At 38.5% G+C, this 23,292-nt stretch overlaps 1 protein-coding gene across 1 annotated transcript in view; it reads right to left on the reverse strand.

Annotated features, from left to right (window-relative positions):
• The window catches only part of SLC26A9 (solute carrier family 26 member 9), a 48,047-nt gene extending 31,428 nt beyond the window's left edge, over positions 1–16,619 (reverse strand). The window contains exon 1 of the mRNA XM_075264140.1: positions 16,550–16,619. The gene's annotated coding sequence lies outside the window, so the exon portion shown is untranslated. The remainder of the gene's footprint in view (positions 1–16,549) is intronic.
• Between the last annotated feature and the right edge of the window lie 6,673 nt (positions 16,620–23,292).

Here is a 23,292-nt window from a genome sequence, read left to right on the forward strand (position 1 = left end):
TAACCCTCCCTGCAAAAAACAAGCTCTGATATTAAGAAATGGATAGTTTTGCTTTTGAAATTTAGAGAAACAAAAATTACGTTTCCATAAAACATGTTTTTATTGTGCAAAATTAATAAATGTAAAAATAAAAAAATCCCTACTTTTATACGTTTGATATTTCCATTTTCATACTCACTTGAAAATGAAAGCTAACTTTTCAATTCTATATCTGGTAATGCTGCTTTTTCTACATCTCCAACCCTAAAAATTACTTAAAATAACTAAATACATTAATCCAAAGTAAAAAAAAAGTATGGCTGCATTAAAACATTTTGGCCAAAGATGCTTTTGACAGTTTTGACTGTTCTGCGGTGGGAATTTTTAGTCTCATTGGGTCAGCAGTAAATGATCTGGACAGTTCTGGACAGTTCTGCCTTAGGGTGCCTTCACAAGATGTAACGTGCAGAGTGATCTGGCATGTATACGACGTGTGAGAGTTTGCCCGCCGTAAAAGCTCCCATTGATTTCAATGGGAGTTAGGATCGTATACACCGTATTATTTTGCGGCCGCAAAATCACGGTCGCAAAATAACGCGTCGTATACGATCCTAACTCCCATTGATATCAATGGGAGCTTTTACAGCGCGCAAACTCTCACACGCCGTATACGTGCCAGATCACGCTGCATGTTACATCGTGTGAACTTAACCTTACAGAGGGTATCTAAGTTGAGGCCACACCTTGTGGAAAAAACAACATTTTATAGACTCAGTAAAGTGAATAAGAACATAGCACTAGAGAAAATGCTGAGTTTTTGTTGAAAAAAAAATGCAGCATTTCACAGTCTCAGCAATGTCAATGAGATTTTATTAAAATGGTCCATTCATACAGAGATTTTTGGCGCTGATTTTGACACTGAATCAGTCATTCACACGTTGTGAAAAAAAGACATTGCACCGTAGAAAGTGCAGCATTTAAAAAAAAAAAACATCTTGTTAATTTTATTTGCGGAAAAGCTCTGTTTTTCCAGTAGATTTATATGAGAGGAGGTGAAAATGAGAAACACATCAAAAAAGAAGTTACAATACAAGGATTTTGGCTGGCTCTTATCTGCTGTGTTTTCTTTACCACTCTTGCTATTCAGAATAGGCAAATTTATGTAAGCCGACATAATTTTATTTGATAGAAAATGGTTAAGGATATCTTAGCGGTCCTTTTGTAAACTTCAGGACTCCTGTCTCCTCAAAGTGTTTTCATCATAAATAATAGATGTGACGAAAGATCATGGGTGCTGATCAAAGCAGAAGCACATGCGTAAATACAGAAACTAGATTGTTCCTCGTGGATAAGAAGCAGTGGGAGGTTACACTATTTGTAATTCCTTTTTAATGCTCATTTTATTTAATTATTGTTTTACTTTTATATTTATGGGGGCAGCAGAGAGTAGATGCCTTTTTTGTAGTCTGTTTACAGAACATAACACCCTTATTTACAGAACACAGAAGTCTAAGCCCCCTTGCACACAACCGTGGGCTAGGTCAGTGTGCTATCCGGGTTTTTTCCGTATAGCACACCGACCCATTCATTTCTATGGACCCATACACATGACTGGAAATTATACAGTCACATGTGCGGGCCAAAAGTCTGGGCCACAAAATATGGCACAGATTGCTATTCCTGCCCAGTTTTGTGGCTGCGCTTTGCGTTGCTCCTATTCATTGATTGAAAGGGGCCGTGGAACCATGGCTGGTGCATGGACGGTACATGGGTAACATCATTAACAGCAGCCGATTAGCACATGGCAATCATCTTAATAGCCAGTAAGTCATAGTGATTTGCACATTGTACGTTATGTCTTCTTTGCACCTTTCACCACTTGAACATAGAAGACCCTGTAACATTATAATACTAGATGTCCTTAAGCCACTACTAAAGTTTACTTACTTCACTGTTCTCATCATACAATTCTGTAGACTTGGAAACAAGATGGCATGCTTGGAAAAGTAGCCATAAAGTGGCTGGTTGGCTGTGTTTTTTTGTGAGACGCAACATGGCTTTAGAATGTGGCTGCAAAAATTACTTCTAACTAAATAGTTAAACTTCCCAAATTCGCCCCAAGATTCTGGTTACAAGGAATTTCCATGTCTGACCCTCAAATTGCAGGTTTACACTTGTTCTAACAAGTTGTCCAAGTCCTGTCCTGCTGAGGATTATCTCTTGAGTCACGTCATATCTCCATGCATGCATTAATCTAATGTTGAATTCCTAATCTTCTGAACAGTACCTAACCTGGTGCAAACAGCATTTCTTAACTCCATCACTGCTGGAGAGCTTTCAATTCAGTCATTGGATTACAGGGAATTTGTTATAGATACAACAGAAACAATGTTATTAAGACATTTGCTCACATCACAAATGATGACACATAATAATTTGAATCTTTCCCTTTGCCACTTTTAGTTTAGTAAATGTCCATATGGTATCAAAATCTTCAGCTGAGAACTTTTTATTGCAGCATGCTTTGATACACTGGGGTCCAAATAAGGTATTTGATATTAATTTGTCATCAGTTTAAAAAAAATAAATAAATCATTTAGATCATTTGCCTAGCAAAGAAACCAATACATAGATAGAACTTATGATCTAGAGGAGAAACAAGACTATTGGGTGTTGATATAATGAAATTCTTTAAAAGGCAGTGTTTACATCAATCAGGATTTCTGTTTTCTGTTCATTTAAAGAAACAGAAAAATGGACATCCTGACTTTGATGTGAACACACTACATCCCCCTACATCCCACACAGTGAAAATACACCCTGATAGACCCTATTGACTCTAATGGGATCTGTTGGGGTTCCATTATGATTGTCATGAATTTCAGTTTTGCTACTGCTGCTTTAAGAATAAAGGTCTGAAAACAAATATGTCTTTCATATCCTGCTTGTGTTTACTGGACTGCTCTAAATTGACCTTAGGCTTGTTACTGGAAATCCTTTGCCGTCTGATTTTGGCTCTGATGTTACCTCTCAGGCAGACTCTTGGCTTAAACGTTCTCTTCCCTGATTTATCCTCCTAGTTCTGATCTGTCTTGTAAGGTATTGTGGGTTCTCATTTGACTTTAGTTTGTGGAGCATTTATTCCTTATTCCAGTTTCTGTGGTGATAAGTTGGGCCCCAAATGCAGCACAAGTCAATCTGGCTTTGCGGCTGGCTCTGGTGAATGTGTTTGAATGTCTGGGATTTATCTCTATCGCTGTATAAGATTTAATTAGTTAGTTCTACTGATGTCATTCAGTCGTTGCAATTTCTGATATTCAGAAACTCTATAAAACCACTGATTTTTATTATTTTCTTTGAGAAGAAAGCCCTGAATACATAGTGTGGTACCTGACAGGCTGTACATGACATATGGAATCAAAGACAACCAACTGAGACGTTATGTGTCATGCACCATCATGTGTTATATACGATAGAATCTGCAACATGGGCTCCCAACAGAACCTCCAATAGAGATGTGAACATAGTATAAAGTTCTTAAGGATAAATGTACTGTATTTTTTTAATAAAAAAATTGACAGTCTATAATTCATTCAAGAACAGATGATGGCTGAGATTGCGCTATTCTGCCTGTCAAAAATTAGCTTTTAATTAAATTAAATAAATATAAATATGAGTTTTGTGTTGAGGTGTCTTTCAATCTTATTCTTGCAAGTGCTATTCTCATTAGGCAGCTTTTCAATAAGTTCAGGCTAAGCAGCAAATGTTGTTGCCAGTGGGCAACACAACAGGATCGTCATTTTTTGTGGATAATTATATCAGTACCATCACCAGCCGCATCATAACTGTGAAAAATGGATCAGCAAGAAAGGTATTATTATGTATCATATAACTGACATATGGCACTAATAATAGACAAAAATTTAAAACTAACCAAACCCATTGCTTAAAACTTTTGTACAATAAGCAGCCATTATTATTCTCAATATGAATACCTCAATACTGTGACTAGGCGAGAAGCATTGTAACGTAAAACTAGTTGACTTGTATCCACATCCCCAGCCCCAAGTATTTGCTGTTAAAGGCTGTGTCTTTGGTCTTGTGATGTCCAGAAGTTGTTACATTGGGATATGAGTTAGAGAAGAAAGTAAATAAAGGAAAAGCAGCTCAAACATTCCTATTCTGGCATTGTGTAATGTTTAGATATCACAGTAGATTGACTTTCCAAATAAAAAAAATATTTCAGGGATTTATTTGTTGTATAAGTCTCTTAAATGAACTTTTCAGTATACTATATGGTTACTGTTCCCTTGCTGCTGCTGTTCAGGTCACCATGTTGCATCTATTTGCATGTCTAACAGGCTAGTCAGTCATTGGATATTGAAGTGATATTTCAACCATAGTGACATCAGCAGGTCATGGTTGTACTTTTGGATGAAAAGTTATATAGGTGAAGGCCCCATGATCTGGAAATGCAGCTTTTTGGTTGCAGATTTTTTAGCCAAATCCAAGAATGGCTACAAAAGAAATAGAAAATATAAAGGAAGTTCTTGTACTTCTCCCCTCTGCTCAATCCACTTCTGGCTTTGGATAGTAAAGCATCAAAATCTACACATATGTGAGACTTTAGCCTCATGCAGACACATGAAAAGAGATATGGCATGAGTATCTAACCAGTAACAGGAAGGGAAACGTATAGGAATTTCTAGAGATAAATATATTTTGAAGATAAATGCAATATTTAATTGTCCCTGGAAATATTTTAAAATGCCTATTCTCTTCATAGGAGCTTGCTCCCAAAAACTACTGTACGTAAGTTTATTAAATCTCATTTGGATACTGATAAATACTACTGTTAGTCAGCTGGTGGTGGATTTGTTGGACTATTTTGGCATTGTCCATCTCCGGCTAGGATGAATATAGCTTAAAGGAAAAAAAATTAACTCATCTTTTCAAGATTCCTTTCTCCAATAACAGTAGCCTGATCTATTACTAGTCTTTGATTATGTCTTCTAATGATGTTCTGTGCTCAGGTCAATGTTGTTGTCAGTCACTGGCCTCACTGGTGACCTGTACACCAATGACATGTGACTGATTGGCTTCAGCTCTTGTCTAAGTACAAATTGAAAGTCATCTTCAGATGTCATCAAGGACCTAGCAACAGAATGTCTTGAATTATTTCTTACATTCTTTAGCCATATGTTTTTTTTTTGGCACCGAATAAAACCAATTATTACTATTATATGGGAGAAACAAGCACTCGAGGTCACTAAAATATAGAACATTTTATGAACCCTAACCATACTATAAACTTTATGAACCCTAACTTACAATAAAAGTAACATGCCATATTGATTACTTAGTGAATACAGTAATAAGGAAATCCAAAAATTAATAGTAGAATTATTACTAAAGAGTAAAAGTCTTTCAATACATTATATACATAGCAAAATGATGCCATTAAAAGTACAACATCCCACAAAAAATAACTCTTCAAAAAGTCAGTAGAAAGCGGTAATGAATAAACGATTAGTGCATCTTTACATAATAGCAGTGTTCTTAAGAGTTTTAACAGGATATTAATTTTGGACAGATAGAACTGGCATAAACATATGGGTCACTTTGGGTCACCAGATGCGACTGGTCCCAGAAGCTAATGGGAACCAGAAATAATTCTCCAAACACATAAATTTCTTTGATCCATTTTCTGATTTCCTGTCCAGAATGTGCATCAAAGATTTTATACGTCCACCATCTGCTGGCCTGGAGTGAGAAGATTTATGATATATAGTCATCCTCTGTCAGAAAGTAGCAAATGGTCTCTTTTGTGGCAAAACTTAAATGTTGTTCAGCAGCATATAGTACAGGAGGATTCTGTGGGGAGGCTGTGGCTCAAAAGGGGGCATCAACAGTAGATGGGATTGATGGGAAGGCTGTGTGCATATACATGCTGTGGAGAAGTATTCATGAACCCAGATTGAGAAGGAAAGTGAATTGTAAAAGCTGCAAAACTATATGGATGTTACACAGGCGATGGTTGTGAGAAGAAGTTATGCAGGGGGCCCAAGCTGAGCTTTATTTACACCCCTGACATATAGGGTTCCTAATAATCTGCTATAATCTGTGGAGAAATCGGATGTGTTCAGTCTATTTGCCACCTCAGGTGATATAAAATATTGGAACCAATGGGCTGTCCATGTGATGCTTCGGTATGTTAGGTCCTTTAGGTCTTTCCTCTGGCTGATAAATCAGCTTCCTGAACAAGGAACTCTCCATCTTAATTCAGAATTTTATTACAGGATATTTTTCTTAACCAGACAATACCTTATAAAATATGTGCACATTGTCAGTTGGAAACTAAGAATAATATAAGTATTGAAGTTTTGTTTTTTTTTATTTGTATTATTGTTCATTTTCCTTGGCTGTCTACCATACTTAGTGCGTTCCTTTGTCACTTGGATCCCTTGTTAAGTGAAATACATTATTGCTCTGTCTACCGGACAGGTTATTAAACATCTGTTGGTACTCTATTTTGCACAACAAAGATTAAGTTTCCTTGGTGCATAACAAGACTTTTGCTTGTCTTTTTGTTTTTAAGTACACCTCTACCTTATGTTCTCCTGGGAGCGGCTCCTATTTCTGGATTAATGAAATGTTTCCCAATATAACACAAGTGTCCTCTTGTAACCAGCTCTCTTAGTTCTATGACGTACCCCTTCATTTACACATACAGCAAGATTACTTTAGGTATTTCATGTTTAGTTGTCCAAGAAAAATACTGTTCAGAGATTTAAAATGCCTTAGGGTATTTCCGTTTTCTATAATGCCGCGGTTCATACATCATTTTTGTTGCTTATACAATACAGCATAAGGCTAGGGCTAGACTGCAATTTTTATCATGTCCACAAATTGCACTAAAGTTGTGTGTCAAAAAATGTAATGTGTTTCGATGGTGTCACATGTGAAAAGCAACATGCTATGAGTGCAATGTGACAAAATTCAAACATGTTTGATTGTATGTTGCATGCAGCATTGTTCTTTTAGACATCAAGCGTGTCACATACAACAGCAACTCATGCTCAACTTAAACTGTTACTCTTTGTATTGCTTTTGTGGGTTTTATAAATTTGACCTGGAACTGCACATTAGAGTTGAGCGATCGTGTTCGGAAAAGATCAGATTCCGATCGGCGATCGAGAAAATTTCACGATCGCCATCGGAATTCCGAACACGATCTTTTTATGTGGGATCGACATCGGTGATTTCCCACAATGCATTGCTTAGCCTTCACACTGAGCATACGATGTATATTCAGTGTGAAGGCTCCGCTGCAGTTCCATAGGAATGAATGGAAGCAGCCGACACACAGCCTTAACCCCCTGCGCATCGGCTGCCTCCATTCATTCGAAAGGAAGGCTAAACTAACTCTCTAGCAGCTACTTACCTCTAGAGATGGCTGCTCCAGTGCCCTCCTTCTTCTTGCCTCGCTGCCCCACCTCCCAGGTTAGTGTTTAAAGTGCTAGGTAGGCGGGGCTTGTGGCTTAGAGTGTGGGCGGGTACAGGGCTCCTAGTACCCCACCACACTCTCCTAACCCGCCCACACTCTCCTAACCTGGCAGGGAGCTGGCAGCAAAGGAAGAAAAGCAGCGTGGAGCAGCAGCGAGGCGAAGAATGAAGGCATGGGGCACAGGACCAGCCATCTCTGGAGGTAAGTGGACACCAGGGGGTAGGATTGCTTTTAAAATCCGATCTCCGAGTAATAAAAAATATCCCATTGACTTGCATTGGGATTGGAATTGGGATCGAGATCGGGTTCGAATGAAAAATGATCGGAAATTGGGTTTTAAAATCGATCCTGAAAAGTCAAGATCGGCTCAACCCTACTGCACATCCACTGAGCAAGACCTTCAACATGAAAGTAAGATCTCTATACCTTTTCAAGTTCTTATTCTATGTTCATTGGCTATCCTTTCTAATCTTTGCCTTAATTTTATCTACTGCCCATATCAAACTGCAACAAAATCGCTGTGATATTGTGTTGCCCTAGACTCAGTGTGTTCTCATGCAAAAGTTATTTTTGAGAAAACACATATCAAAAGTGGTTTAGCATTACTGTCTACACTGTCTACCAATAAGTATTTGGACACCTGCGGTAGAATAGAAAAATAACATTTCTTCATATTGAATAGTTGGTAGAACCCAGCAGATGCTTCCTTACGGATGGTATTGATCGACACAATACTCCCGGATGCTTCTAGAAACTCCTGGTGTGTGTGAGCCATCGGTTGAATGCGGTTTCTCTGGCCAGTACTCGTCGGTCTCTATTTCCCAGTTTCGGGGGTCTGCCAACTCAGGGCACATTCCAACAATCACCGTTCACCTTCCACTTCATAATCACATAGGCCACTATCTATTTTGGGTAGCAGCAAATTGAAGTAGTCTCAGCACGTCGGATGATTCGTTTTTTAAAAACATTCCCAAATTTTATTGTGGTGACATGCTCCAAGTTAAAAAAAAAAAAAAATATATTGTTCTTGGAAAAGCAACAGGTGGATATGTCCTTGTGCAGACGGGAGAGAAGGATGAGTAAGCCTACGCGTTTCGGGGATATGACCCCTTAGTCACCCCTTCTATTGTGTCTGTGCCGGACATGACGTCCCGGGCATCCGGATGACTACAAGCACCTACTACTCCTGCATTAACAGTAAGAGACATTTATCATTTTTGTAATACGGGCTGAGACAATTTTTTCTTCTTTGCATATATCTATTTTGGGTAATTCTATTTGCTTGCTATATCCCTTAAGGATCGACCATTTCTGTGGTACCCCATAATTACCCTTTCTCGAAATCGGACAACTCTGCACTTCATGGCATCTTACATGTGACTAATACCAATGCACTAATGCCAATGCTGTTTCCTATGTAACAGCAGAAGGCATGACGTACATCTAGACCAAATATATCTTTTTGCATGGGTATCCAAATACTTATTGGTAGACAGTGTATGTACATATGTTATGAAGTGTGAGCTCATTCAAAGTTAACGAATGGCAGACCTACCATTTAGGCAGTCTAAGGCTAAGTTCACATCTGTGTTGGGATATCTGTTATTCAGGTCTGTCGGGGACCCGAATGATAGAGAGCCTGACGGCCAAAACAGCAGTTACCCATGGAGTTTGGCAGATGATGCCAGGGTCTGCTAGGTGTCCATCTTTATTATAGTGAAACTGGCTGGAAGGAATTTTCTCTCCACCAATTTTTTTTTTTTTTAATGTAGATTGTGAGCCCCATATAGGGATTACAATGTACTTTTTTTCCTATCTGTATGTCTTTGTAGAATGGGAGGTAATCCATGCAAACACGGGGAGAACATACAAACTCCTTGCATATGTTGTTCCTGGCAGTATTTGAACCCAGCACTCCAGCGCTGCAAGGCTTCAGTGCTAACCACTGAGCCACCGTGTTGCCCCCTCTCCATCAATTTTCTGTAGTTTCTGCAGGGAGTCTGTCACAAATTTGAACTTACCACAAGGTTATATTCACATGACTGAGGTGCAAAACAGCTGTGAAAAACGTCCATTTTTCATGGTCATTGTGTACCTGATGGGCATCCGTCTTTACAGATTCCCCAATACATTTGAATGTATGGAGGGACTTGTTTTATTGAAGCGTGTACAACAAGAGTTACATTAGGTAGTGAATATGATATGAATGAACATGAATATGATCATAGCATCCTCATCAAAGAAAACTAAACAAAAATAAAGCAAACAAGTAACATTAACACTGCAAATCCATCTCCACCATCAAAATCCAGGTATAGACCAGTGTTCAGGTTGGGTATTAAAGTTTCAGCGTGTTGATAACAATATGATAGAAGATATTCCACAAGTTATCCACAACTAAAGCACATTGTGAACATCAATATATACAGATATTATACAAATATACAGCCGATACTAATAGATGTTGTGGAGTCTCCGGCCTGTTTATTTAGACTTTGAAAATTCAGGGCTGCCTGAAACAATGGGGTAGTATATACAGTCATTGACAAATTACACCAGAGACCCAAATCTTTCAGAAATTTTTGAGGGCAGCCTCTCTGTATACCATACAGTTATAGGGGAGCATACCAATTTCCTACACATAGACCCAGAGCAAGGGTGTGAAGCCATCCGTTGTAATGATATGGTTTTTCTGGCTAGAAACAAGGGTTCATGTAGAAAGATTCAGGTTTCTTACCACATTGGCAAATTTCAAAGGACAATGGAACAGGCATGTCCAAAAGTGCTGATAGGAGATCTATGATCCCTTTCAAAAAGGATTGTATATTAGGGCAATCCCTCACCATATGCCAGGAATCTGTATGAGTGTGAGGGACATCTAAGACATTCTGGATAGGAAAAACAACCCACAATGTGACCTATATTTTAAAGGTCCATTAAAATGGACCGTCAAAATAAAGGTCATGTGAATAGTCCCCCATTCACTTAGCAAGTCAGACCTGCTGATATTTTGGAATAAAACAAAGTGATAAAATTCCCAGGACGAGTGATAGTGATGTTTTCACTATAGGGATGTAATATCTCATTACAGCTGCCATCAAATTAATTTGCAGAAATTGTCACTGTGTTCTGGTGGCTTAGAGCATACAACAATGGTGGCAATAATAGGATTTTGTTTTATTGCAGGTTTGCAGGGGCTTTTGTTTACCAAGCATAATTTGGAAAAAATCTCAAATGTTCACTAAGGGGTCTTTCACACTAGCTCTGGTGACCATCATTGGTGTCTGTTACTATTGTCTGTTACAAGATTTTTGCAGTAGAAACTATCACAAATCCGTTAATATTTCCATTGATTTCAATGGGATTCTATCTTGTGTTCATTAGTGGCCAATAGTGTCTGTTTTACACCAAATCCATCACATGTCTTGTCATGCTTTTTTTGTCAACAAAAAATTCCGATATGCAGGACTTTTAAGTTTGTGAAAAAAAAAACAAAAAAAACAATTTCAAGACATTAAAGTCTATGGATAACGGATAGTAATGGACTGGGCCCCTTTCACAAAATCCCATGTACTGGGTTGAAATATTGTCTTAGGCTAAAGCCCCATGTGGTATCCCACAGAAAGTTCACAAAGGTTTCCTCTGCAGACTTTCTATGTATTTTTGACCACTTTCTAGGAAAAACTGCCTTATAAAATGTAGGTCATTACATTTAGCACTGTCATAGCTTTAGACAATGCAACAGATGAGCCATTTCCTTGATAAAACTATTTTTAGAAAGGAGTGGTGTCAAAACCTTCAAGGGCTCAGCCTCCAGGTCTGAATGTGCAAATTCATATTTTAGTCACAATTCTCATACTTTAGGGAAAACAAATATCCTCTCCAAAGTTCCCCATAAAGAAACACACTTAGGCTATTCAAGGGTCACCCTATCTTATATTCTTCTGACAGGGGCTGCAGGTATCTACAATAATAAATCATCATGCAAAGACCAGTTGGGTTAAAAGAATCATAGATACGTTCCATTCTAGAACAGTATCAGGAATCCAGGACTGTCTCATTCATTCCTTGCCATATTTGGCATGAGGTTAGAGATCAGGAGCCACAAGAAAATGTACGTTTGTCACAGGAAAATAGAGCTTTGAGTGGTGTCAAAAGTTCTGCACAGTTGAAGAAATATGTTAAGGGAAGCCTATACACATAAGGATTGATGCAACACTTGTAGGAAACACCAGTGCACCTTAAAGATATTTACTTATTAAATAACACCAGAAAGAAAATTCCTCATACTATTATGTCATTATTGGACTTCAGCCACGGTCAGTTACTCCCTAGGATCCTGAATAGTGTTTTCAACAGGGACTCCCTACATATACAGAACCTATTCACACTGCACTATACTACTTATAATGTAGAATGAAGAATTCATCATCAAAAACATTCTTTTTTAGAAAAGTATCAGTTTTTTTAAGTGATATGCCCATCGATACAGCTTTTCCCTGTACAACTTCTGTTCCATTCAAAAATGGTAACAAAAGACACGATTCTCATGATCGTGCGGACCTCAATGGGATAGGTAATAAGTTCCATCAAAATATTATTTTGTAAATGTGTGTATGACTATTAAGGGCCCATTCACACTACAGATACGCTGACTGATTCTGAACGTTAAAACATGTTCAGAATCAGCGGCGTATAAAGCAGATCCCATTCATTTCAATGGGAGCCGACATATGAGAGCTCCCCATTGAAATGAATGGGCTGCTTTTTTTCTCTACGAGCGCGTGTACGGCTCACTCGGCTCATTCCGAGCCAACTGTGCTGATCATGGTAAGTAGTCTGAATAGAGCAGTGATCAAGAATGTGAACTACTGTGCCATTCAAGCCTAATAGCCTTATTCAAACTTCTATGGCATTCACTTGATAGATGCAGGTTCCATTTCTAGGATCTTCATCTTCTGGGACAGTTGGGTTCTGTAAATGTTGCCAGTTCATGACTGCTGTATTCTCCCTAAAGTTCAGTTGAGAAGTGGCCATGCTTTTGTGCAACCCTCTCAAATAAAGGTTATGAGAAAGATTGAAAGAGCAGAACAACATACATTTAGCTATTATACTCTTTACATACGCTACTCCTGTAGACTTCAATGGAGTGAGCTACATGCAACAAGATATGTCTTTTCTTTTCTTTCTGACACTTTCTATTAACCCTCAAAACCTCCTGCTGCCTCCAACTCAAGAACATCCACCGAATTTGCTCCTTCCTCACCCCTGAAACTTCAAAGATGCTTAGTCCATGCCCTCATAATCTCCCGCTTAGATTACTGTAACACCCTTCTCTATGGCCTCCCTGCAAATACTCTTGCCCCTCTCTAGTCCACCTTAAACTGTGCAGCTCGATCATTCCACCTCTCCCCTCTTCTTCATTAGCTGCTCCCCTCTGCCAATCCCTTCACTGGTTACCTGTTACCCAGCGAATAGAGTTCAAAATACTAACGCTGACCTACAAAGCCATCCACAACCTGTCCCCTCCATATATCTCTGACCTAATCTCCTGTTACCTGCCCACACGTAACCTCCAATCCTCCAAAGACCCTACTCTGCATAGATCACTACTTAGAAGACGATGAAGGACCTTGTAGTGACGTCATCACAGGGACAAGCTAATCACAGAGCAGTAGTGATGTCATCACAGGTCCTTTTCCAGAAGCAGGGAAGAGACAGTTGTGAGGCAGTGAATCAAAAGCAGGAGGAAGGACTTACAGAGAAGAACCACAGAGGAGGGCATGAACAGAGTACATGAGTGGTGTACGGGAACGCCCACAGTGCACGGAAGGGCTCATTTACATATTTAAAAGGCTGTTCAGGCATATGTTTATCTAAAATAGTGAAAATCCAGTGATAGAGCCCCTTTAACACTGCTAGGGAATACATAGAGGTGCAATTACCCCATAGCACAGATTAAAATGGCAGGAGGACTTGGTGCTGTTGACTTAATTCTCTTTACTATCATTATAGAGCCCGAGGAAGTGGTATTTTTCCATAGCTTCTCACCATAGGAGACCTCGTAGGAACCTCGTGGGCTGTCTCTGTAATATATACACTATTAAACAGAGCATTGATAGTTCTTTCAATTTGTAATATTTCTTGGGCAAACTATTTGTCAAAGGAAACTAATCTTATTAACGGCTTCCATTTCCTTTGCACAAAAGAAGGCCTGTTGCAATTTATGCTTAGGTTAGCAAAAAATGTAAAACCTTTCTTGGAGTTAATTTAGACTTTGTTTGTAGTATAAGCTTATATGTTGAGCTTATCCATAGCTGCCGTTTTACCTGATGGTGGCTAAATGAGTATTCTATAGGACTCCTTCAGCCCTGGCGAAGCTCAGTATACCTTTGTATGTTGTATAGTGTAGTCACTTATGCTATTGTATACAGGACATCCAGTAAAAAAAAGTATGCAATGGTATACATGGTATAAGTCTTTTTAGTATCTGAGCCTATGGACAATGCATGCATATGTCAGAGACAAATGTCATCATTATGATATATTGATCTATACCTATGTCTGTAATGTTATCTGCATATGATCTTGGTTTTATCCTTGGTTATATCCAACAACTTTGCTTCTTATTATAAACAGCATTAAAATGATTTCTCCTTCCACTGGTAAAGCCAAATGACCTCAGAATAGTAATGCTGAAGGCTGAAGGGTTAATATTTCCTTTTCATATCATATCAGTCCCATATCACTCTTTCCAGAGTTATATACGAGTGTTTTCTCCTTGATAAGATTGAGTCATGTTTAGAAGTCACTTTGAGAGAGTCCTTCCTAGAAAATAGTTTTTCTAACCCATTAACTGCTGTAAAGGGTATGATGAAAGAAGAAAAAAGGTCTCTACGCTAATCTATATATTAAAAGGTGAGATATCTTGCTTGTCCTCCTTATTGTAATTGATGTAAGCTTTAATACGTATACACAAGCATTATGAGCGGTATTATGGTCAGTCTCAGTTAACTCTTTCCAGCACTGGGTCATTTCCTATCACCTTTTACCTGACATTATTCTAAAATTACAGAGGCAACAGTAACATAATGTTAAAGGGGTTGTCTTTAGGATAGATTAGCAATAGCAATTCAATAGGGGTCCAACATCTGGAACCCCAACAATCAGCTGCCATGGCTGCTGGATTTGTACAATATATTGCCGCTTGGGTCCCCTTCAAGAGATAAACCATCAATATACAATCTTGGAAATTATTGTGGTTCCATCGACTGCCTTGTAGGTCTTTGATATACTACGGGGGGTTTCACAACAACACACACTGGCAATTGGAGAAGGAAAAGAGTAAAAAATAAACTTCTATTACTTTGACATAATATCTCTTGTTTTCTCGGTTGACATTTGCATTCAAAACAGCTAAAAATCAATAAAATCCCCAAAAGGTCTGATACGTACTTCAAAGTCCAACTTTCAAGAGAATCCAGGACACCATAGATGAGTGAATGCGTTATTAGTCTTCTTAATCCCAGATTTGTATACAATCACTGCAATGTTTCAACCAACAATGTCTTTCTGAGCTGTGTTTCTAAGAAGATGAATTCATCCTCCAAACACAGATGGAAGCCATCATATAAAACAAGCACCAACATCCTGCTCTGGTGCACCCACCTTCACTTCTCCATTATCAGTATTTTAAAATCAAGTTTCATTACAAGTTCCTATACTAGAAACATGTCATACATTTGCTATTGTTGGGATTCTTGCAGATAAGTAGTTGTCCCAGAAAGGTATGGTAGCAGAGCGAATCTAATATGTACAATAAAGGTTGGTGGTGGAAGGTGCCCTCAAACCCCAAGAATCTTTGCTAAAATGAGCTAAGAGAAAGATTAGAGTTATAGGAATGTGCCCTCAAATTCTAGGACATGTGAGTGAAGAATGTGAGATGGAGAGAACATGATGTCCTGACACCTATGTATTAGGACAAGATAAGAGGTAAATGTAAGGCCATGTACGCATTTAGCAGTGACTTTCCTAGCCCTTATATTTTGTTACTTTTAAGTGGAATTGCATTGAATTGATCTAACTGTTATCACTTATACCATATTTATGTCCCTTGTAAGCCTTCACCATGAATGAACTTGGAAGGAGTGACTAAAAGTGATTTAAGCAATAGAATGTATATGAATATGCAACCTTTATGTTGAAGCAGAATGTATATGGTCTAATGAAACTTGATAGAAAAGGTGAAAGGAACATTCTTATTTCTTCTGTGTGATGGGAAACGGAGCCTTGTAAACTAGTATTAGGAGATGAAGTCACCTGTCTTCTGAACTCTGTCTATAAGGTGATACAGTATAAAGATGACTTTAAGTCTATGCATTGGAAGAAGTGAAAATAAGAGAATGATGCCCTGTATCTTTTCTAAACAAAGAAATAAGATGTGTAGATTAGGAAGGTCCTACTCCTTAATATAAAGGGAAATATATATGTGTTAATCTACAACCAAAATACACAAGCCTGTGTACTGGAAAAGAAGCAAGTACATAGGTGTTCCAGATAATTCTGAATTATTAGTGCAAAATAATTTCTTTATGCAGGATACATGTTCCTTTATTCCGTATTAAGTCATTTAATCTGCATAATTATATGTGGCACATAACAGATGTGCCCGACCTTTCAGAATATGCCAAGATAAATGGCATAAATGATCAATTTTGAAAAAGCCTACACTTTACTCTCAAGAGCCAATATAATAAAACATTTTTTTCCTTCATTAGCTAAGGATTTATTTGCATATTCATGACCATATATTTAACTCTATGTATTTATTTATGTATATAATGGCAAACACAATATATTTAATGTTTGAAATATATCTATCATAGGATTATGCAACAATGCATATGCTAAAATAACTCAGCAAATAAATACAAATGTTGGAAACATAATTTAACTCAGTATAGAATTTCTTAATAACACTATTTTAACAAATGGTTTTAATCTATTAGAAATGTCTATCTATATATTTGGCTAGTATTGCAGAAATGTGCATCTGACCCTTACCTGGCAGCCTGGTATCCAGAGTGTGATCTCACCAATAGGTTTCAAGGTGTGCTAGAGGCTACTGAAGTACCTGAAGTAGAGGGAGAAAGTAAATGCAAACGCACTCCTCTCTGATCTCAACTGACTCATTTATAAACAGTGGCAAATGGGGAGGGGGGAGGCAGTGGGAAGCAGTGGATTGGCTGTACATGAGAAGTGATTATGAATAGTATAACAAGGCTTAAGCCAGGAGATAGGAAAAACTGATAAGAAGAGAAGGGAGTGGGATAGTGAATGGAGGGGGCAGTGGGGACGACAGAACAGCCCTCTTTTTGTTCTTACATCAGCCCTCCCACTCCTTTGCTTCCTTTTCTGCCTTGGTCTGATTCTGAAATTTCCTAAATACACTCTGGGACAATAGAGCACATTGAGAACTCCAAAGGTTTCCCAAGAATTAAAATCCAGGTAAAGGGAGAGAGCGGTAGGGAAAAAGGCTTAAAGGGGGCAATGGCAAATAGCCCCCCTCCCTCACCTGGCTGTGAATACACTTCATGTTCATCTTCTTGTCTACAACTTCCAAAAGAAAGCTTTGTGGTCAGACCACCCCTCAGCTGTGTCATATACACAAGGCATGGTGCTAGGAATAATCTGTGCAGTGTCCACAAAGGGAATGAGATTGGCACCAAGATTTTTGTCATTTGTCATTCTGCTCCATGCAAAAAGTTAACAAATGCTTTCTTGTGCCAATATGAAATTAATAATGTTATATTGTACGATAAAAAAAAAAAATCCTGAACCTCTCACATGACACATCAATAACAAATCATATATATCTGTATAGTTGTTACTAATGCCTGAACATGCGAACACTGATCAGTCATAACATTAAAATCTGCTTGTACAGCCAAACAGCTCTGACTCCTTGAACCATAGACTCTGAAGGTGCACCAAGACGGTAGATACAAATCGTTCAAGAACTTTAAGTTATCAGGTGGAACCTTTAGGTTAGGATCACATGGTGGGTAACAATAGCTGAAAATAATGGATTTGCAACCATTATTTCTGCAACAGAACCAACCAACAAAACTGAAAGTGTGCTCAATTCAGTGCGCCGACAGCTTTGTTATGGTATATAAAATGCCCTATGTTAGAGGTCGTAAAAGGTAATCATTAAATAATATGCAGAGGATAGCACAGAGGTTAGTGAATAGTGATCAGGGCCACTGCATTATATGGTCACTATTTGAGTAGATGTATAATATAACTGGGTGAAAACCTCCATAAAATTAGTTAATATAAATATATAGTATGGTAGTCTTTTACTTTTCAATTTACTCTTCAATTACATTACAATTAACCTCAATATGAGGTTGAACAATACCCATGGTGTCACCTCTGTCAGGCTGTGTTCACACCAGTGCTTGAATTTTGTTTGGGATTTCCGTCTCCGAACCTGCTTAAAAAACGCAGAGAGAAAAGTGCTGTGAACACAGGTGTGAATCTAACTTCACATGTGGGCAGAATATCAACAGACTGGATCCTGAGCCTGAGACTCTGCTGAATCCCTGGCTGTAAGGCCTCGTTCACATCTGCGTTGGTATTCCGTCTAGGGGACTCCGCATGGGGACCCCCTGAATGGAATACCGAACGCAACTGCAAGTGGTGTGCCAGTGAAAGCACATGGACCCCATAGACTATAGTGGGGTCCGTGTACAGGGATAATGCAGACAGAAAAGTAGTTCACAATTTTGATTTGTACGGGCAGCGTGCGACAAGCACACGGACCCCATTATAGTCTATGGAGTCCATGTGCTTTCACTGCACACCGCTTGTGTTCGATATTCCATTCGGGGATCCCCATGTGGATGTGAATGAAGGGTAAGGAGCCGTGAGTATGCAGAGCTTATTTTCAGTCTCTGCAGGGGATAAGGAAAAAAGAAAGATTGGCAAATAACACTGGCAAAGGTGCTACTCAGGCCAGCCAGTGGTTCTCATGTTGACACCACAGCTCTGCAACTAGAATGCAGAGTAAGAATTTCTCCTGTGTAGTGAAAGACGTGGACCTCTGGTTTAGTGTTAGAAGATCATTGGTGAACATGAGAATGAGCCATTACTCACATTATATGACAAAAACTGTAAAATCAGCCACTACTCAGACACAAATTCATATTCCACATCTTATACTCCAAGACAAATGTAGGACAATTTATTTATTAAATTCATCTATATCAAAGCAGTGAAACATCAAAACCTTCTTGATATAAATGCAAAGCAATACTCACACTAACACAAGGCGATGTCCGGTCCATATCCATTACATTCCTATAAAGCCTTAACTGAAAAGAACACAGGTCGGATTGTGAGTAGAGAAAAGACCACACAGACATAATGACAATCTGAACTAACCAGCAGCCCAAAAAACTAATGTTGACACAAAGGAGGACACTTTGATTCATTATTGGACATTGTTCTATACATTTCTTTTTTAGTTTGGGTTTAATAAAGTGTAAAATTCAGAAATGTTGATAGTAAATTATAAAGATTACTTAAGTAAGTACCTAATACATTGTGCCAAGCTGAATTAAGCTAAACAGGTGCCAGACATCTTTATCCTAGAAGACATCTTTATCCTAGAAGATGTCTGGCTGTTGACTGGCCACAAGAGGGAAGCAATAAGGGAATATACATGAGGTATTGTATGTATCCTCTGCCCCTGTGTAAGGGAATACAGGCTGTAACAGGTACCTGATAACACATTGTTAGGGGTATTATCATTGCAACTATTTGAATGGTCCGGGGTTTTGACAGAACCTGTATAAAGCACTGCAGCTGGCACTGTATACGGCTAAAATTATTTGAGATTTTCTGAGTTGTTCTGTTTGAGATAGAGGAACTGTAGCTATCACTGTGTGAGAGCATTTCGGCAGGCAATGTGAGAGATGCAATTATATAATAGTCTATACCATTGTCAGGGCTCCTAGGAACCTATTTTTCCAATTTCTAGCTCTCTAGTAAAAACACAACCGAATTTATGTGAAAGTGAAGCTGACATGTATGTCTATGGAAAATGAACAGTAAGCAGTGGATTAAACTGAGCTTAACCATACACTGCGCTGACACATGCTGGCACATATTTTAAAAAGTTAGGCTGAGTTCACACAAGAGAGTTCTATTGGGAGGTTTTTTTTGGAGGCTGATTTTGAGGCGGATTTCTGACCAAATTCCTGACCAAAAAACTCAGTGTGAACTCAGCCTTGAAATGCTCCAAAAATTACCCTTTTTGGTGGGAAAGGTGCTTGCCTATTGGTTTTTATCCACATGTGGCGGTTATATAGCAAAAAGCATTGGATTTATACAAATTTAGCCCATTTTGATGATTTTGTTAGAGCTACAGACTTATTACAGAGTTATTAGGAGACAAATTTATGGCTTTGAACCTAATTAAAAAATGATGAAGAATTGGCTTTTCAAATAATAAGCACCAAAAATTCAAACTACTAAGCCAACAAAGTGTCATTGGCAATAAAAGAATTTGAAGAACAATTTGCGGTACGCTGTCAGCGTGCCTGCTACTTGGAAAGCAAAGTGATAAAAAACTAAGTTCATGCCACCAAAAATTTTCTTTTATAGGAGTAGATGCAGCACCAACGAGTGACAACTACAGCATTTGTAGAAAGATTTGTAACACACTAATATTGTAAGGCACACTTGGAAACCAGACAAAGAACCTGGGTTATCTTGTCAGGTATCCCTGTATGGGAGCACATGCCACATCAACATTGTGTTGGCAGAGTGAAAATTTACAGATATTCAAGAAATATTTGGGGCACACAGAAAAAACTGAGCTATCTTCTAAAAGTGATTATGATGTAGAAGTTGTTCTTCCTCTCAGTTGTTTTGTACTCCATTGTGTCAGTGGTTTTCTGCATGCAGTAATCATTCACCATAACCTGCTGCTCAAACTGACACTCCAGCATGTGCCAAAGAACCACTCAATGTGCACTTCACCTTACATCCATGAAATAAGGGAGGGTTAATGTAAGTAATGACTTTCCCTGGTGAAGTTGGGGTGGGAAATGGTCCAGTGTTGAAGAACTGGAGGAAGCAGATGGTTCCTGACTCATGTTGAAACTTGCCTGCCTTGTACCTAAGAGGTGATATCAGTACTTGGCCTTTCTGCGTTTCTAGACGGTGGCCTCTAATGCTCAAAACAATGACCAAATGGGCCTTGAAAGCTATGTATTGTCTGAGGGGACCATTTCTCTTGTAGTCACTCCTGAGTTTGGCTCAAAAAAACCCCCAAAAACAAAACAGCAAAATCTGCAATTAAATAAAAGCAGCCTTTCCGCAACGCCTTAGACTAAGGGCCCCTTCACACAGCGTAAGCGCGCCGCTCATTTAGACCTGTACACGCGAGGGCTTCAAAACACAGCCGGCTTTACGCGCGCTCCCATTGAAGTGAATAGGATGTGTTTTGAAGCGCTCGCGTTTATGGGTCTAAATGAGTGGTGCGCTAAGCCGTGTGAAGGGGCCCTTAAATGGATTGATGATTTTGTTTTCCATTGACCTCTGATAAGTTTTGCTATTCTCAATTAATTACACAATTTATATTAGTAGACATTTTTAACTTGTCATATGGGTAAACTCGTAATGAATTTAATGACAAAATTATTGATTAATTTATGACATTGTATTTGTATATTAATTGTTCTCTTCATATTTGATGTGAGCCAGTGGCTAATGACTAGAAATGGAACTCTTGGAACTCTTCGCTTCTGGATTGTGGCAGGGTTCAGGTTAGTTTGGAAATTTTTTCCACGTAGAAGTAAATTATATATATATAAATTTACTTCTATATCCAAACCAACCCAAACCCAAAACTGCCACAATCCAGAAGCGAAGAGTTCCAAGTGTGTGTGTGTATATATATATATATATATATATATATATATATACACACATACATACACACACACACACACACACACACAAGTTTTTCGTTCAAAGAGGTTGCAAGGGAATGCAGAAAAGTTAAAGTTTGTATTACTTCTAATTCAATAATTTTGACCTCACTTTACCATTTTAGGAAAAACAATCATAAGGAACTCTGGAAGACAGACTATATTGTGACATGCCATTCTTTACTTGGAAAGTGGCTTTTGGAGGGGGATTAATATGTTCTCAGGAAAGACAAACTTCTAGAGAGGTTGTTGACATACCTGCTGAATCATTACATGCATGACTCAAGATCTTCCATTTTATATTCCACAAACTGAAAGTCTCATCATTAATAATCCTAATGCCCAATTATTAATAATTGATAAAGACCTAATCAGTTCAGAAAGCAGAAGTTGTAAGAGGCTTCCATGCTCTATATGAGTGGTATATCTGCAGGTAAACACAATTAATTTTAATATTAAGCTATTTATACAGGGTTTTATTGCATTAATTGTCATATCAATATTAAAAAAACAGGAAGTTCTCTAATCAAACATACAACATGTTCCTTTGGTCACAGATCATCCAAGATTATTAATAATAGTAATTATTCTACGTGCTCATTATTCTAGCTTGATGGTTATGCTTTGCCAGTTCCATTCCACTAATACAGAATACCAATACAAGCTGCAAACCTTTAGGCTGTTTTGGTAATCATGAAAAAAAACCTATACAGTTTGAGTGTTTAAACTATAGAATCCAGGACCGCACCAGGTTTTGGCGGCCCCTTGGGTGACAGCGCCTTAGCAGGCTTCATAGTAAGAAGAACCATTAGTTACATCCAATGAGCGCTGCAATTCATAAAGAACATCAAATCTGCTGTTTCTGATTGGACAAAAAAGTTTCAATCAATTTTACATGGCAGTGACTTTTGGTGGATGCAGATGGAGGATGCAACTATCCTTCTGTCTGAACAACAGATTGAAAAGTATGAACCTAGCCTTACTCGTCCAGTACTGTAATGACTGGATTGGTGTATATAGCAATACTATTATATACAACATTAATTGCAGTCTGGCCCGTTCGCCTGTACATCATGGCTTCTGTTATAAATGCAAACCACAACATATTGTTTTGTCTCATGGCAGACACCACCTTTATCAACAAATCTCATTGACTTACAATGTGGTCTGTTGAGCTTTATCATTCCATGCAATCCATTACAGCTACAGATATACAGTACAGAGTCACTGTCTGCTGTATAACAAGGCAGAGGTACTACAAGTTCCAGGGCAGAACAAAGGTACATTGAATGAATTAATAAATGTTAGCAGATTAACGGGATTAAAACTTTCAGTGCTTAGCTACCCTGTTTCCCCGAAAATAAGACAGTCTCTTATAATTAATTATCAAACGAAATATATGACCTTTCTTATTTTCCAGGGATGTCTTATGCAGCGGCTGGAGCGGGGAACAATCGGCAGTCATGCTGATGCTTCCTTAGCGGAGCGCCGCCATGACTGCTGGTTGTATGTGATCCAGAAGGTGAAGGGGGTATGTGTCTTATTTTCGGGGAAACAGGGTATCACTTATCTGTGGTCACTCACATACCAGCTGTTACAGAAGCACTATACATCACTTGGAGAAGATAGCAGCTACAGAGGGGTCAGAGGCCAGAGAGGGGAAACTTTAGGACATGGGGGGTTGAAGATGGACAACAGCAAGTTTAGCAATGGTTTTGTTAATAAAACTGATATTTTCAGTTCTCAGCTGAGCAGTGGGCCCCCTTGAGTTCAATGGGCCCGGGATTGTCAGGTGCTGATGCT

The sequence above is a fragment of the Leptodactylus fuscus genome, chromosome 2, assembly GCF_031893055.1.
Source record: "Leptodactylus fuscus isolate aLepFus1 chromosome 2, aLepFus1.hap2, whole genome shotgun sequence".
Taxonomy (NCBI): domain Eukaryota; kingdom Metazoa; phylum Chordata; class Amphibia; order Anura; family Leptodactylidae; genus Leptodactylus; species Leptodactylus fuscus.